Consider the following 17,700-nt stretch of genomic DNA (forward strand, 5'->3'; position numbering starts at 1 on the left):
GGGCCTGATGCCATCGAAGAGGCGTGTACACGTTGGGAACTTAGTGTAAGGATATCCGAGTAGCAATGATTTTTTATTTATTTAACCTTAATTTAACGAGGCAAGTCAGTTATTTTCAATGACTGCCTACCAGGGCGCATTGTTCAGGTGCAGAATGACAGATTTTGACCTTGTCTTCTCAGGGATTTGATCCAGCAACCTTTCAGTTACTGACCCAACGCACGAGGCGACCTGCCATCCCTAACGTATCCCGTATAGCCCGGTGTTATTCATCATAATAGCCCATAGCCGGGTGTTATTATTATTATTACATTTTTTTCACCTTTATTTAACCAGGTAGGTTAGTTGAGAACACCTTTATTTAACCAGGTAGGTTAGTTGAGAACAAGTTCTCATTTACAACTGATACCTGGCCAAGATAAAGCAAAGCAGTGCAACACAAACAACAACACAGAGTTACACATAAACAAATATACAGTCAATAACACAATAGAAAAGTCTATGCAGTGTGTGCAGATGAGGTAGGATAACGGAGGCAATAAATAGGCCATAGTGGCGAAATAATTACAATTTAGCAATTAAACACTGGAGTGATAGATGTGCAGAAGATGAATGTGCAAGTAGAGATACTGGGGTGCAAAGGAGCAAAATAAATAAAATAGATAACAGTATGGGGATGAGGTAGTTGGATGGGCTGCTTACAGATGGGCTATGTACAGGTGCAGTGATTTTACCTCTATAATGTTAGTGATTTTACCTCTATAATGTTAGTGAGGGAGATATGAGTCTCCAGCTTCAGTGATTTTTGCAGTTCGTTCCAGTCATTGGCAGCAGAGAACTGGAAGGAAAGGCGGCCGTAACCGTAGTGTTTTGACCAGGGAATGGTGGTGAAAAGGGGTCTGAGCTGGTGCCTCTTGCAGCTGAGGCCACATCCCTAACAGTGGATGTGATGAGGTGACAAGATGGCGGCTGAGGCCACATCCCTAACAGTGGATGTGATGAGGTGACAAGATGGCGGCTGAGGCCACATCCCTAACAGTGGATGTGATGAGGTGACAAGATGGCGGCTAAGGCCACATCCCTAACAGTGGATGTGATGAGGTGACAAGATGGTGGCTGAGGCCACATCCCTAACAGTGGATGTGATGTGACAAGATGGCGGCTGAGGCCACATCCCTGACAGTGGATGTGATGAGGTGAAGAGAGAATTTAGCCTACTTTATTTTCTCAGATTATTTGACCGGTTTCTACCCATTATGTCATATCCTGAATGGTTGTCTCTGGACAGCCAATAACAGATCAGGGACAGCAACATAAAGAACCTTGATCATAGGATTGTCAACCCTCCAGTTTGGCCTGGAGTCTCCTAAAATTGGACCTCATATCCTGAGGAATCATCAACCGCCTTAATGAAATGAATGTATTACCAAATCAAATTTTATTGGTCACATACGTGTTTAGCAGATGTTATTGAGGGTGTAGCGAAATGCTTATGCTTCTAGTTCAGTGTCACGCCATAGAGATCCTTATTTATTATCCATGTTAGGTCAGGGTGTGACTCGGGTGGGAAAATTCTATATTTTCTATTTCTTTGTTGTTTTGCCAGTGTGGTCCCCAATCAGAAGCAGCTGTCTATCATTATCTCTGATTGGGGATCATATATAAGTTGTGATTTTCCATTTGGGTTTTTGGGGTGTCATTTTCTGTTTAGTGTCTGACGGAACTGTTCGCTTTCATTTTTGAATTTGTTATTTTTGTTTGATTGTTTCTTGAAAATAAATATCATGAACACTTTCCACTCTGGTCCATTCTTCCTTCCACCGACGACGAGCGTTACAGACAGACAGTGCAGTAATATATAACATTTTCACAACAAATACCTAATACACACAAATCTAAGTAATGGAATAAGAATATATAGATATGGACGAGCAATGTCAGAGCGGCATAGACTAAGATACAGAATATAGTATAGAATGCAGTATATAAATATGAGATGAGCAATGCATAGACTAAGATACAGTAGAATAGAATACAGTATATACATATGAGATGAGCAATGCATAGACTAAGATACAGTAGAATAGAATACAGTATATACAGTAGAATAGAATACAGTATATACAGTAGAATAGAATACAGTATATACAGTAGAATAGAATACAGTATATACATATGAGATAAGTAATGCATAGACTAAGATACAGAATATAGTATAAACATATAAGATGAGTAATGCAAGATATGCAAACATTATTAAAGTGACTCGTGTTCCATTTATTAAATTATTAAGTCTGTATGTAGGCAGCAGCCTCTGTGCTTGATGGCTATACAACGTTAAATTACTTGTGTAATATCCTGAAAATTATTTCAGTCCAAGTTGTCAACCCTACTTGAAGTTACTGATGTTGTAAAATTAAGCTGCTGATACCTAGCCTACCTGTCAATGTAACTAATATGTTTTTGTTTGGTTTCCATCACAGAATTGGATGGCCAATCACATTAGAGCCCTGTATCCCAAAAGCCAAAAGAACCAGCAATGTGTCACATCACCTGTCCTCATGCAATTTGTTTTGCAGGGAACACCGGAGACAAAACAAGAGTACGTTCTTTCATAGTGAAATATTTATACATACAGTGCCTTCAGAAAGTATTCACACCCTTTGTTATTGCAAGCATAAATAAAGTTCAGGAGTAAAAATGTTCTTAACAAGTCACATAATAATATACATGGACTTTGTGTGTATCAAGGCACAAGGCAAGACCCAAATGCAGATACAGGAGGCAGATGGTTGGAGTCTTACAATGTTTATTAATCCAAAGGGAGTAGGCAAGAGAATGGTTGTGGACAGACAAAAAGGTCAAAACCAGATCAGAGTCCAGGAGGTACAGAGTGGCAGACAGGCTCGTGGTCAAGGCAGGCAGAATGGTCAGTCAGGCGGGTACAGAGTGGCAGACAGGCTCGTGGTCAAGGCAGGCGGGTACAAAGTCCATAAACAAGCAAGGGTCAAAACCAGGAGGACTAGAAAAAGGAGAATTCAAAAAGCAGGAAAACCGCTGGTTGACTTGGAACATAAGACGAACTGGCACAGAGAGACCGGAAACGCAGTGATAAATACACTGGTACAGAGAGACAGGAAACACAGGGATAAATACACTGGTACAGAGAGACAGGAAACACAGGGATAAATACACTGGTACAGAGAGACAGGAAACACAGGGATAAATACACTGGTACAGAGAGACAGGAAACATAGGGATAAATACACTGGTACAGAGAGACAGGAAACACAGGGATGGAAACACAGGGATAAATACACTGGTACAGAGAGACAGGAAACACAGGGATAAATACACTGGTACAGAGAGACAGGAAACACAGGGATAAATACATTGGTACAGAGAGACAGGGATAAATACACTGGCACAGAGAGACAGGAAACAGGGATAAATACACTGGCACAGAGAGACAGGAAACACAGGGATAAATACACTGATACAGAGAGACAGGAAACACAGGGATAAATACACTGACACAGAGAGACAGGAAACACAGGGATAAATACACTGACACAGAGAGACAGGAAACACAGGGATAAATACACTGGTAGAGAGAGACAGGAAACACAGGGATAAATACACTGATACAGAGAGACAGGAAACACAGGGATAAATACACTGACACAGAGAGACAGGAAACACAGGGATAAATACACTGGTAGAGAGAGACAGGAAACACAGGGATAAATACACTGGCACAGAGAGACAGGAAACACAGGGATAAATACACTGGCACAGAGAGACAGGAAACACAGGGATAAATACACTGGGACAGAGAGACAGGAAACACAGGGATAAATACATTGGTACAGAGAGACAGGGATAAATACACTGGCACAGAGAGACAGGAAACACAGGGATAAATACACTGGCACAGAGAGACAGGGATAAATACACTGGCACAGAGAGACAGGAAACACAGGGATAAATACACTGGCACAGAGAGACAGGAAACACAGGGATAAATACACTGGCACAGAGAGACAGGAAACACAGGGATAAATACACTGGCACAGAGAGACAGGAAACACAGGGATAAATACACTGGCACAGAGAGACAGGAAACACAGGGATAAATACACTGGCACAGAGAGACAGGAAACACAGGGATAAATACACTGGCACAGAGAGACAGGAAACACAGGGATAAATACACTGGCACAGAGAGACAGGAAACACAGGGATAAATACACTGGCACAGAGAGACAGGAAACACAGGGATAAATACACTGGCACAGAGAGACAGGAAACACAGGGATAAATACACTGGTACAGAGAGACAGGAAACACAGGGATAAATACACTGGTACAGAGAGACAGGAAACACAGGGATAAATACACTGGTACAGAGAGACAGGAAACACAGGGATAAATACATTGGTACAGAGAGACAGGGATAAATACACTGGCACAGAGAGACAGGAAACACAGGGATAAATACACTGGCACAGAGAGACAGGAAACACAGGGATAAATACACTGGTACAGAGAGACAGGAAACACAGGGATAAATACACTGGCACAGAGAGACAGGAAACACAGGGATAAATACACTGGTACAGAGAGACAGGAAACACAGGGATAAATACACTGGTACAGAGAGACAGGAAACACAGGGATAAATACACTGGTACAGAGAGACAGGAAACACAGGGATAAATACACTGGTACAGAGAGACAGGAAACACAGGGATAAATACACTGGTACAGAGAGACAGGAAACACAGGGATAAATACACTGGTACAGAGAGACAGGAAACAGGGATAAATACACTGGTACAGAGAGACAGGAAACAGGGATAAATACACTGGCACAGAGAGACAGGAAACACAGGGATAAATACACTGGTACAGAGAGACAGGGATAAATACACTGGCACAGAGAGACAGGAAACGCAGGGATAAATACACTGGTACACAGAGACAGGAAACACAGGGATAAATACACTGGTACAGAGAGACAGGAAACACAGGGATAAATACACTGGTAGAGAGAGACAGGAAACACAGGGATAAATACACTGGTACAGAGAGACAGGAAACAGGGATAAATACACTGGCACAGAGAGACAGGAAACACAGGGATAAATACACTGGTATAGAGAGACAGGAAACACAGGGATAAATACACTGGCACAGAGAGACAGGAAACACAGGGATAAATACACTGGTACAGAGAGACAGGAAACACAGGGATAAATACACTGGTATAGAGAGACAGGAAACACAGGGATAAATACACTGGCACAGAGAGACAGGAAACACAGGGATAAATACACTGGTACAGAGAGACAGGGATAAATACACTGGTACAGAGAGACAGGGATAAATACACTGGTACAGAGAGTCAGGGATAAATACACTGGCACAGAGAGACAGGAAACACAGGGATAAATACACTGGTACAGAGAGACAGGAAACACAGGGATAAATACACTGGTAGAGAGAGACAGGAAACACAGGGATAAATACACTGGTAGAGAGAGACAGGAAACACAGGGATAAATACACTGGTAGAGAGAGACAGGAAACACAGGGATAAATACACTGGCACAGAGAGACAGGAAACACAGGGATAAATACACTGGCAGAGAGAGACAGGAAACACAGGGATAAATACACTGGTACAGAGAGACAGGAAACACAGGGATAAATACACTGGTATAGAGAGACAGGAAACACAGGGATAAATACACTGGTACAGAGAGACAGGAAACACAGGGATAAATACACTGGCAGAGAGAGACAGGAAACACAGGGATAAATACACTGGTACAGAGAGACAGGAAACACAGGGATAAATACACTGGTACAGAGAGACAGGAAACACAGGGATAAATACACTGGCACAGAGAGACAGGAAACACAGGGATAAATACACTGGGAAAAACAAGCAACACCTGGAGGGGGTGGACAATAACGAGGACAGGTGAAACCGATCAGGTTGTGACAGCGTGCAATAGTGTTTAACTTGATTTTTGAATGACTACCTTATCGCTGTACCAGGGTAAACCTACACAAAACACAGCCCTTATTTTAAGTGTTTCTAAAATCCCCTATGGGAAAAACGAATGGAGGAAGAATGATTGGAACCATTTCCCTCTTTGACCGCTAGGCTTTATGGGTATTGTGACACCTCCACTGTGGGGCTCTATAAAAAAGCGACTAAAGTGAATAAATTAACGTTATGTGCTGAATACAAAGGTGTTAAGTTCAACACAGCACGGAGTACCACTGTTTTCAAGCAGAGTGGTGGCTGCATCATGTTATGGGTTTGCTTGTCACAGTTTAGTGCCCCTTTGAACTCCACCCAACACATTATGTTCTCCAGCACCCCAACACAGAAGACCAGGACAGGTAGGTATGCGCAAAGATACGTTTAAGTTTTAACATGGATTGGACTCCCTCGGGTAGGTTACCCTCTCCCCTACTGCCTCAGTATCGGGCATGTGGAAGTGACACTGCTACACACTGAATTATTCTGATATGGCCCTGCAACAATATACACAAAAGTATGGGGATCACACCTTCAAAATGAGTGGATTCTGCCATTTATATAAAATTGAGCACAATAGCCATGCAATCTCCATAGACAAACATTGTCAGTAGAATGGCCCTTACTGAAGAGCTCAGTGACTTTCAACGTGGCACCGTCACAGGATGCCACATTTCCAATGAGTCAGTTCCTCAAATTTCTGCCCTGCTGAGAGCCAACGGTCAACTGTAAGTGCTGTTATTGTGAAGTGGAAATGTCTTGGAGCAAAAACGGCTCAGCCGTGAAGTGGTAGGCCACACAAGCTCACAGAACAGGACCGTTGAGTGCTGAAGCATGTAAAAATCGTCCGTCCTTGGTTGCAATACTCTACCGAGTTCTAAACTACCTCTGGAAGCAAGTCGGCACAAGTACTGTTCGTCGGGAGCTTCATGAAATGGGTTTCCATGGCCGAGCAGCCGCACACAAGCCTAAGATCACCATGTGCAATGCCAAGCATCGGCTAGAGTGGTGTAAAGCTTGCCGCTATTAGACTTTGGAGCAGTGGAAACGCCTTCTCTAGAGTGATGAATCACGCTTCACCATCTGGCAGTCCGACGGACAAATCTGAGTTAGGCAGATGCCAGGAGAACACTACCTTCCCCAATGCATAGTGCCAACTGTAAAGTTTGGTGGAGGAGAAATAATGGTCTGGGTCTGTTTTTCATGGTGCAGACTAGGCTCCTTAGTTCCATTGAAGGGAAATCTTAACATTACAGCATTCAATGACATTCTAGATGATTCTAACTTTGTGGCAACAGTTTGGGGAATATCCTTTCCTATTTCAGCATGACAATGACCCCAGCATGACAAGAACTTGACTGGCCTCCGCAGAGCCCTGACCTCAACCCCATTGAACACCTTTGGAATGACTTCGAATGCTGACTATGAGCCAGGCCTAATCGCCCAACATCAGTGCCCGACCTCACTAATGCTCTTGTTGCTGAATGGAAGCAAGTTCCTGCAGCAATGTTACAACATCTAATGGAAAGCCTTCCCAGAACAGTGGAGGCTGTTATTGCAGCAAGAACTACATAATAATGCCCATGATTTTGGAATGAGATGTTCGACGAGCAGGTGGCCACATACTTTTGGTCATGTAGTGTGGTTATTCTAAGGGAAGGCACTGCAAACAACATGGTGAAAGGCACTCTGGTGCTGCACACAATATGGGACCTTCGCCTCTCCAGAGTCCGTACAGGAGTTGCAGCGATGAGACAAGACTGTATCTACCAATGGGACATCACGAAATTGGGGAGAAAAAAAGGGGTAAAAGTTTTTTTAAATGAAATAGAATAAAAAGATTAAATTATTAAATGTATTTATTTATTATTTATTAAAGTGACTATGCATAAATACTAGAGGAACAGCAGAGTAGAAGCTTCCCAAGTTATGGGTATGCTTGTCATCGTTAAGGACTGGGGAGCTTTTCAGGATGAAAATAAATGGAATGGAGCTGAGCACAGGCAAAATCTTAGAAGAACCTGGTTCAGTCTGCTTTCCACCAGACACTGGGAGACTAATTCACTTTTCAGCAGGACAATAACCTGGTTCAGTCTGCTTTTCACCAGACACTGGGAGAAGAATTCACCTTTCAGCAGGACAATAACCTAAAACACAAGGCCAAATAAACACTGGAGTTGCTTACCAAGACGATATTGAATGTTCCTGAGTGGCCTAGTTACAGTTTTGACTTAAATCTACTTGAAAATCTAGGGCAAGACCTGAAAATGGTTGTCTAGCATTGATCAACAACCAACTTGACAGAGCTTAAAGAATTTTGAAAATAATGAACGGGCAAATGTTGCACAATCCAGATTAGCTCTTAAAGACTTACCCAGAAAGACTTACAGCTGTAATCACTTGCAAAGCAGATTCTAATATGTATCGACTCAGGGGTGTGAATAGTTACGTAAATGAGATATTTCTGTATTTCATTTTCAATAGATTTGCCAAAAATTCCTAAGAACATGTTTTCATTATGGGTATTGTGTGTAGATTTAAAAAATATATTTTTAATACATTTTGAATTCAGATTGTAACAAGAAAATGTCTGTAGGGTTTAGGGTGTTGGGGGTAGTCTGTAGGGTGTTGGGGGTAGTCTGTAGGGTTTAGTGTGTAGGGTGTAGTGCGTAGTCTGTAGGGTTTAGGGTGTGGAATAAGTCAAGGGAATACTTTCTGAAAGCACGATGACAACATCAGGGTTAGTCTGTAGGGTTTAGGGCGTTGGGCGTAGTCTGTAGGGTTTAGGGCGTTGGGCGTAGTCTGTAGGGTTTAGGGCGTTGGGCGTAGTCTGTAGGGTTTAGGGCGTTGGGCGTAGTCTGTAGGGTTTAGGGCGTTGGGCGTAGTCTGTAGGGTTTAGTCTGTAGGGGGCGTTGGGTTTAGGGCGTTGGGCGTAGTCTGTAGGGTTTAGGGCGTTAGTCTGTAGGGTTGGTTGGGCGTAGTCTGTAGGGTTGGTTTGGGCGTAGTCTGTAGGGTTGGTTTAGGGCGTAGTCTGTAGGGTTGGTTTAGGGCGTAGTCTGTAGGGTTGGTTTAGGGCGTAGTCTGTAGGGTTGGTTTAGGGCGTAGTCTGTAGGGTTTAGGGCGTAGTCTGTAGGGTTTAGGGCGTAGTCTGTAGGGTTTAGGGCGTAGTCTGTAGGGTTTAGGGCGTAGTCTGTAGGGTTTAGGGGCGTAGTCTGTAGGGTTTAGGGCGTAGTCTGTAGGGTTTAGGGCGTAGTCTGTAGGGTTTAGGGCGTTGGGCGTAGTCTGTAGGGTTTAGGGCGTAGTCTGTAGGGTTTGGGCGTAGTCTGTAGGGTTTAGGGCGTAGTCTGTAGGGTTTAGGGGCGTAGTCTGTAGGGTTTAGGGGCGTAGTCTGTAGGGTTTAGGGCGTAGTCTGTAGGGGGTCGGGCGTAGTCTGTAGGGGTCGGGCGTAGTCTGTAGGGTCTGTAGGGTTTAGGGCGTAGGGTTTAGGCGTAGTCTGTAGGGTTTAGGGCGTAGTCTGTAGGGTTTAGGGCGTAGTCTGTAGGGTTTAGGGCGTTGGGCGTAGTCTGTAGGGCGTTGGGCGTAGTCTGTAGGGTTTAGGGCGTAGTCTGTAGGGTTTAGGGCGTAGTCTGTAGGGTTTAGGGCGTAGTCTGTAGGGTTTAGGGCGTAGTCTGTAGGGTTTAGGGCGTAGTCTGTAGGGTTTAGGGCGTTGGGCGTAGTCTGTAGGGTTTAGGGCGTTGGGCGTAGTCTGTAGGGTTTAGGGCGTTGGGCGTAGTCTGTAGGGTTTAGGGCGTTGGGCGTAGTCTGTAGGGTTTAGGGCGTTGGGCGTAGTCTGTAGGGTTTAGGGCGTTGGGCGTAGTCTGTAGGGTTTAGGGCGTTGGGCGTAGTCTGTAGGGTTTAGGGCGTAGTCTGTAGGGTTTAGGGCGTAGGGGGCGGGCGTAGTCTGTAGGGTTTAGGGCGCTTAGGGCGTAGTCTGGCGTTGGGGGTAGTCTTAGGGCGTTGGGCGTAGTCTGTAGGGTTTAGGGCGTTGGGGTAGTCTGTAGGGTTTAGGGCGTTGGGGTAGTCTGTAGGGCGTTAGGGCGTCTGGGCGTAGTTGGGGGTGTAGGGCGTTGGGCGTAGTCTGTAGGGTGTTGGGGGTAGTCTGTAGGGCGTTGGGGGTAGTCTGTAGGGGCGTTGGGGCGTAGTCTGTAGGGCGTTGGGGTAGTCTGTAGGGCGTTGGGGGTAGTCTGTAGGGCGTTGGGGGTAGTCTGTAGGGCGTTGGGGGTAGTCTGTAGGGCGTTGGGGGTAGTCTGTAGGGCGTTGGGCGTAGTCTGTAGGGCGTTGGGCGTAGTCTGTAGGTCTTAGGGTAGTTAGGGCGTTGGGGGTAGTCTGTAGGGCGTTGGGGGTAGTCTGTAGGGCGTTGGGGGTAGTCTGTAGGGTATAGGGCGTAGTCTGTAGGGTATAGGGCGTAGTCTGTAGGGTTAGGGCGTAGTCTGTAGGGTTTAGGCGTGGGCGTAGTCTGTAGGGTTTGGGGCGTAGTCTGTAGGGTGTAGGGTGTTAGGGCGTAGTCTTAGGGCGGGTCTTGGGGGTAGTCTGTAGGGTTTGGGGGTAGTCTGTAGGGTGTTGGGCGTAGTCTGTAGGGTTTAGGGCGTTGGGCGTAGTCTGTAGGGTTTAGGGCGTTGGGCGTAGGGTTTAGGGCGTCGGGCGTAGGGTTTAGGGCGTCGGGCGTAGGGTTTAGGGCGTCGGGCGTAGGGTTTAGGGCGTTAGGCGTCGGGCGTAGGGTTTAGGGCGTAGTCTGTAGGGTTTGGGGCGTAGTCTGTAGGGTTTAGGGCGTAGTCTGTAGGGTTTGGGGCGTAGTCTGTAGGGTGTTGGGCGTAGTCTGTAGGGTTTGGGGCGTAGTCTGTAGGGTTTGGGGCGTAGTCTGTAGGGTTTGGGGCGTAGTCTGTAGGGTTTGGGCGGTCTGTAGGGTTGGGCGTAGTCTGTAGGGTTTTGGGCGTCGTCTGTAGGGTTTGGGCGTAGTCTGTAGGGTTTAGGGCGTTAGGGGTAGTCTGTAGGCGTAGGGTTTTGTTGGGCGTAGTCTGTAGGGTTTGGGGGCGTAGTCTGTAGGGTTTGGGCGTAGTCTGTAGGGTTTGGGGCGTCGTCTGTAGGGTTTGGGCGTAGTCTGTAGGGTTTAGGCGTAGTCTGTAGGGTTTGGGCGTAGTCTGTAGGGTTTGGGGCGTAGTCTGTAGGGTTTAGGGGCGTAGTCTGTAGGGTTTAGGCGTAGTCTGTAGGGTTTGGGGCGTAGTCTGTAGGGTTTGGGGCGTCGTCTGTAGGGTTTAGGCGTCGTCTGTAGGGTTTGGGGCGTCGTCTGTAGGGTGGGGGCGTCGTCTGTAGGGTTTGGGGCGTCGTCTGTAGGGTGTTGGGGCGTCGTCTGTAGGGTTTGGGGCGTCGTCTGTAGGGTTTGGGGCGTCGTCTGTAGGGTTTGGGCGTAGTCTGTAGGGTTTGGGCGTGGGGCGTCTGTAGGGTTTAGGGCGCGTCTGTAGGGTTTGGGCGTAGTCTGTAGGGTTTAGGGCGTAGTCTGTAGGGTTTGGGCGTCGTCTGTAGGGTTTGGGGCGTAGGGCGTCTGTAGGGTTTAGGGCGTCGTCTGTAGGGTTTAGGGCGTCGTCTGTAGGGTTTAGGGCGTCGTCTGTAGGGTTTAGGGCGTCGTCTGTAGGGTTTAGGGCGTCGTCTGTAGGGTTTGGGCGTCGTCTGTAGGGTTTGGGGCGTCGTCTGTAGGGTTTAGGGCGTCGTCTGTAGGGTTTAGGCGTCGTCTGTAGGGTTTGGGCGTCGTCTGTAGGGTTTAGGGGGCGTCGTCTGTAGGGTTTAGGGCGTGGGCGTCGTCTGTAGGGTTTGGGCGTCGTCTGTAGGGTTTGGGGCGTCGTCTGTAGGGTTTGGGCGTCGTCTGTAGGGTGTTGGGGCGTCGTCTGTAGGGTTTGGGGCGTCGTCTGTAGGGTTTGGGGCATCGTCTGTAGGGTTTGGGGCATCGTCTGTAAGGTTTGGGGCATCGTCTGTAAGGTTTGGGGCATCGTCTGTAAGGTTTGGGGCATCGTCTGTAGGGTTTGGGGCATCGTCTGTAGGGTTTGGGGCATCGTCTGTAGGGTTTGGGGCATCGTCTGTAGGGTTTGGGGCATCGTCTGTAGGGTTTGGGGCATCGTCTGTAGGGTTTGGGGCGTCGTCTGTAGGGTTTGGGGCATCGTCTGTAGGGTTTGGGGCGTCGTCTGTAGGGTGTTGGGGCGTCGTCTGTAGGGTTTAGGGTGTTGGGCGTAGTCTGTAGGGTTTAGGGTGTTGGGCGTAGTCTGTAGGGTTTAGGGTGTAGGGCGTAGTCTGTAGGGTGTAGGGCGTAGTCTGTAGGGTGTAGGGCGTAGTCTGTAGGGTTAGGGCGTAGTCTGTAGGGCATAGTCTGTAGGGTGTTGGGGGTAGTCTGTAGTGTGTAGTGCGTTGGGGGTAGTCTGTAGGGTGTAGTGCGTAGTCTGTAGGGTTTAGGGCGTAGTCTGTAGGGTGTTGGGCGTAGTCTGTAGGGTTTAGGGCGTAGTCTGTAGGGTTTAGGTAGTCTGTAGGGTTTAGGGCGTAGTCTGTAGGGTTTAGGGCATAGTCTGTAGGGTTTAGGGTGTTGGGGGTAGTCTGTAGGGTGTTGGGGGTAGTCTGTAGGGTTTAGTGTGTAGGGTGTAGTGCGTAGTCTGTAGGGTTTAGGGTGTTGGGGGTAGTCTGTAGGGTTTAGTGTGTAGGGTTTAGTGCGTAGTCTGTAGGGTTTAGGGTGTGGAATAAGTCAAGGGGTATGAATACATCAGAAAGGCACGATGACAACATCAGGGTTAGTATGTAGGGCGTTGGGGGTAGTCTGTAGGGTTTAGGGTGTAGTGCGTAGTCTGTAGGGTTTAGGGTGTAGGGTGTTGGGGGTAGTCTGTAGGGTGTAGGGGTAGTCTGTAGGGTTTAGTCTGTAGGGTGTAGGGGGTAGTCTGTAGGGTTTAGTCTGTAGGGTGTAGGGTTTAGTCTGTAGGGTGTAGGGGTAGTCTGTAGGGTTTAGTCTGTAGGGTGTTGGGGGTAGTCTGTAGGGTGTAGGGGGTAGTCTGTAGGGTTTAGTCTGTAGGGTGTAGGCGTAGTCTGTAGGGTGTTGGGCGTAGTCTGTAGGGGTGTGTAGGGTGTAGGCGTAGTCTGTAGGGTGTTAGGCGTAGTCTGTAGGGTGTTGGGCGTAGTCTGTAGGGTTTAGTGTGTAGGGTGTTGGGCGTAGTCTGTAGGGTGTAGTGCGTAGTCTGTAGGGTGTTGGGGGTAGTCTGTAGGGTTTAGTCTGTAGGGTGTAGTGCGTAGTCTGTAGGGTTTAGGGTGTTGGGGGTAGTCTGTAGGGTTTAGTGTGTAGTCTGTAGGGTTTAGTGTGTAGGGTTTAGTGCGTAGTCTGTAGGGTTTAGGGTGTGGAATAAGTCAAAGGGTATGAATACATCAGAAAGGCACGATGACAACATCAGGGTTAGTATGTAGGGCGTTGGGGGTAGTCTGTAGGGTTTAGGGTGTAGTGCGTAGTCTGTAGGGTGTAGGGGGTAGTCTGTAGGGTGTAGGGGGTAGTCTGTAGGGTGTAGGGGGTAGTCTGTAGGGTTTAGTCTGTAGGGTGTAGGGGGTAGTCTGTAGGGTTTAGTCTGTAGGGTGTAGTGCGTAGTCTGTAGGGTGTTGGGGGTAGTCTGTAGGGTTTAGTCTGTAGGGTGTAGTGCGTAGTCTGTAGGGTGTAGTGCGTAGTCTGTAGGGTGTAGGGCGTAGTCTGTAGGGTTTAGTGTGTAGGGTGTAGTGCGTAGTCTGTAGGGTGTAGTGCGTAGTCTGTAGGGTGTAGGCGTAGTCTGTAGGGTGTAGGCGTAGTCTGTAGGGTGTAGGCGTAGTCTGTAGGGTGTTAGTGCGTAGTCTGTAGGGTGTAGTGCGTAGTCTGTAGGGTGTAGTGCGTAGTCTGTAGGGTGTAGTGCGTAGTCTGTAGGGTGTAGTGCGTAGTCTGTAGGGTGTAGTGCGTAGTCTGTAGGGTGTAGTGCGTAGTCTGTAGGGTGTAGTGCGTAGTCTGTAGGGTTAGGCGTAGTCTGTAGGGTGTAGTGCGTAGTCTGTAGGGTTAGTGCGTAGTCTGTAGGGTGTAGTGCGTAGTCTGTAGGGGTGTAGTCTGTAGGGTAGTCTGTAGGGTGTTGGGCGTAGTCTGTAGGGTTTAGTGTCTGTAGGGTGTTAGTGCGTAGTCTGTAGGGTGTTAGGCGTAGTCTGTAGTTGGGCGTAGTCTGTAGGGTGTAGTGCGTAGTCTGTAGTGCGTAGTCTGTAGGGTGTTGGGGGTAGTCTGTAGGGTGTTGGGGGTAGTCTGTAGGGTGTAGTGCGTAGTCTGTAGGGTGTAGTGTGTAGGGTGTAGTGCGTAGTCTGTAGGGTGTAGTGCGTAGTCTGTAGGGTGTAGTGCGTAGTCTGTAGTGCGTAGTCTGTAGGGTGTAGTGCGTAGTCTGTAGTGCGTAGTCTGTAGGGTGTAGTGCGTAGTCTGTAGTGCGTAGTCTGTAGGGTGTAGTCTGTAGGGTGTAGTGCGTAGTCTGTAGTGCGTCGTCTGTAGGGTGTTGGGCGTAGTCTGTAGGGCGTAGTCTGTAGGGTGTTGGGCGTAGTCTGTAGGGCGTTGGGCGTAGTCTGTAGGGCGTTGGGCGTAGTCTGTAGGGCGTTGGGCGTAGTCTGTAGGGCGTTGGGCGTAGTCTGTAGGGCGTTGGGCGTAGTCTGTAGGGCGTTGGGCGTAGTCTGTAGGGCTTTGGGCGTAGTCTGTGGGCGTAGTCTGTAGGGCGTTGGGCGTAGTCTGTAGGGCGTTGGGCGTAGTCTGTAGGGCGTTGGGCGTAGTCTGTAGGGCGTTGGGCGTAGTCTGTAGGGCGTTGGGCGTAGTCTGTAGGGCGTAGTCTGTAGGGCGTTGGGCGTAGTCTGTAGGGTTTAGGGCGTGTGGGTCGTAGTCTGTAGGGCGTAGTCTGTTGGGCGTAGTCTGTAGGGCGTAGTCTGTAGGGCGTAGTCGTAGTCTGTAGGGGTAGGGCGTCTGTAGGGCGTTGGGCGTAGTCTGTAGGGGTTTCGTAGTCTGTAGGGCGTTGGGCGTAGTCTGTAGGGCGTTGGGCGTAGTCTGTAGGGCGTCGTCTGTAGGGCGTTGGGCGTAGTCTGTAGGGCGTTGGGCGTAGTCTGTAGGGCGTTGGGCGTAGTCTGTAGGGCGTTGGGCGTAGTCTGTAGGGCGTTGGGCGTAGTCTGTAGGGCGTTGGGCGTAGTCTGTAGGGCGTAGTCTGTAGGGCGTAGTCTGTAGGGCGTAGTCTGTAGGGCGTTGGGCGTAGTCTGTAGGGCGTTGGCTGTAGGGCGTAGTCTGTAGGGCGTAGTCTGTAGGGCGTAGTCTGTAGGGCGTAGTCTGTAGGGCGTTGGGCGTAGTCTGTAGGGGGCGTAGTCTGTAGGGCGTTGGGCGTAGTCTGTAGGGCGTTGGGCGTAGTCTGTAGGGTTTGGGCGTAGTCTGTAGGGGCGTTTAGCGTAGTCTGTAGGGCGCGTCTGTAGGGCGTAGTCTGTAGGGCGTTGGTCTAGTCTGTAGGGGCGTAGGGTCTGTAGGGCGTGGGCGTAGTCTGTAGGGCGTCTGTAGGGTTTAGGGCGTGTCTGTAGGGGGCGTAGTCTGTAGGGGGCGTAGTCTGTAGGGGCGTAGTCTGTAGGCGGTCTGTAGGCGTCGTCTGTAGGGGGCGTCGTCTGTAGGGTGTAGTAGTCTGTGTAGGGCGTAGTCTGTAGGGTGTTAGGCGTAGTCTGTAGGGTCTGTAGGGTGTTAGGGCGTAGTCTGTAGGGCGTCGTAGTCTGTAGGGCGTTAGTCTGTAGGGGTGTCTGTAGGGCGTGGCGTCTGTAGGGCGTAGTCTGTAGGGCGTAGTCTGTAGGGCGTGAGCGTAGTCTGTAGGGCGTCGTCTGTAGGGCGTGTCTGTAGGGTGTCTGTAGGGCGTAGTCTGTAGGGCGTCGTCTGTAGGGGCGTCGTCTAGGGTAGGGGGCGTAGTCTGTAGGGCGTAGGGGTCTGTAGGGCGTTCGGGCGTCGTCTGTAGGGCGTTGGGCGTAGTCTGTAGGGCGCGGGGCGTCGTCTGTAGGGCGTCGGGCGTAGTCTGTAGGGCGCAGGGCGTAGTCTGTAGGGCGTCGGGCGTAGTCTGTAGGGTGGGCGTTCGGGCGTAGTCTGTAGGCGTGTTAGTCTGTAGGGTCTGTAGGGCGTAGGGTAGTCTGTAGGGCGTAGGGGGTCTGTAGGGCGTTGGGCGTAGGGTCTGTAGGGTGTTGGGCGTAGTCTGTAGGGTGTAGGGGCGTCCCGGCGGCGTAGTCTGTAGGGCGTGGGCGTCGTCTGGGCGTAGTCTGTAGGGCGTGTTAGGGCGTAGTCTGTAGGGCGTCGGGCGTAGTCTGTAGGGCGTAGTCTGTAGGGTTTAGGGCGTCGGGCGTAGTCTGTAGGGCGTAGTCTGTAGGGTTTAGGGCGTCGGGCGTAGTCTGTAGGGTTTAGGGCGTCGGGCGTAGTCTGTAGGGTTTAGGGCGTCGGGCGTAGTCTGTAGGGTTTAGGGCGTCGGGCGTCGTCTGTAGGGTTTAGGGCGTAGTCTGTAGGGTTTAGGGTTTAGGCGTAGTCTGTAGGGTTTGGGCGTCGTCTGTAGGGTTTAGGCGTCGTCTGTAGGGTTTGGGGCGTCGTCTGTAGGGTTTAGGGGGCGTCGTCTGTAGGGTTTAGGCGTCGTCTGTAGGGTTTAGGCGTGTCTGCAAGGCGTCGTCTGTAGGGTTTGGGCGTCGTCTGTAGGGTTTAGGCGTCGTCTTAGGGCGTCGTCTGTAGGGCGTAGGGCGTCGTCTGTAGGGGCGTCGGGCGTCGTCTGTAGGGTGTAGGGCGTCGTCTGTAGGGCGTCGTCTGTAGGGTGTTGGGCGTCGTCTGTAGGGCGTAGGGCGTCGTCTGTAGGGCGTCGTCTGTAGGCGTCGTCTGTAGGGCGTCGTCTGTAGGGCGTCGTCTGTAGGGCGTCGTCTGTAGGGCGTCGTCTGTAGGGCGTCGTCTGTAGGGCGTCGTCTGTAGGGCGTCGTCTGTAGGGCGTCGTCTGTAGGGCGTCGTCTGTAGGGCGTCGTCTGTAGGGCGTCGGGCGTCGTCTGTAGGGCGTCGGGCGTCGTCTGTAGGGCGTCGGGCGTCGTCTGTAGGGCGTCGTCTGTAGGGCGTCGGGCGTCGTCTGTAGGGCGTCGGGCGTCGTCTGTAGGGCGTCGGGCGTCGTCTGTAGGGCGTCGGGCGTCGTCTGTAGGGCGTCGGGCGTCGTCTAGGGTAGGGCGTCTGTAGGGTTTAGGGCGTCGTCTGTCGTCTGTAGGGCGTCGGGCGTCGTCTGTAGGGCGTCGTCTAGGGTGTAGGGCGTCGTCTGTAGGGCGTCGGGCGTCGTCTGTAGGGCGTCGGGCGTCGTCTGTAGGGCGTCGGGCGTCGTCTGTAGGGTTTCGGGCGTCGTCTGTAGGGCGTCGTCTGTAGGGCGTCGTCTGTAGGGCGTCGGGCGTCGTCTGTAGGGTTTAGGGCGTAGTCTGTAGGGCGTCGGGCGTAGTCTGTAGGGCGTCGGGCGTCGTCTGTAGGGCGTAGTCTGTAGGGCGTCGGGCGTCGTCTGTAGGGCTTCGGGCGTAGTCTGTAGGGCGTAGTCTGTAGGGTTTAGGGCGTCGGGCGTAGTCTGTAGGGCGTAGTCTGTAGG

Source organism: Oncorhynchus gorbuscha, unplaced genomic scaffold, assembly GCF_021184085.1.
Source record: "Oncorhynchus gorbuscha isolate QuinsamMale2020 ecotype Even-year unplaced genomic scaffold, OgorEven_v1.0 Un_scaffold_1300, whole genome shotgun sequence".
NCBI lineage: Eukaryota > Metazoa > Chordata > Actinopteri > Salmoniformes > Salmonidae > Oncorhynchus > Oncorhynchus gorbuscha.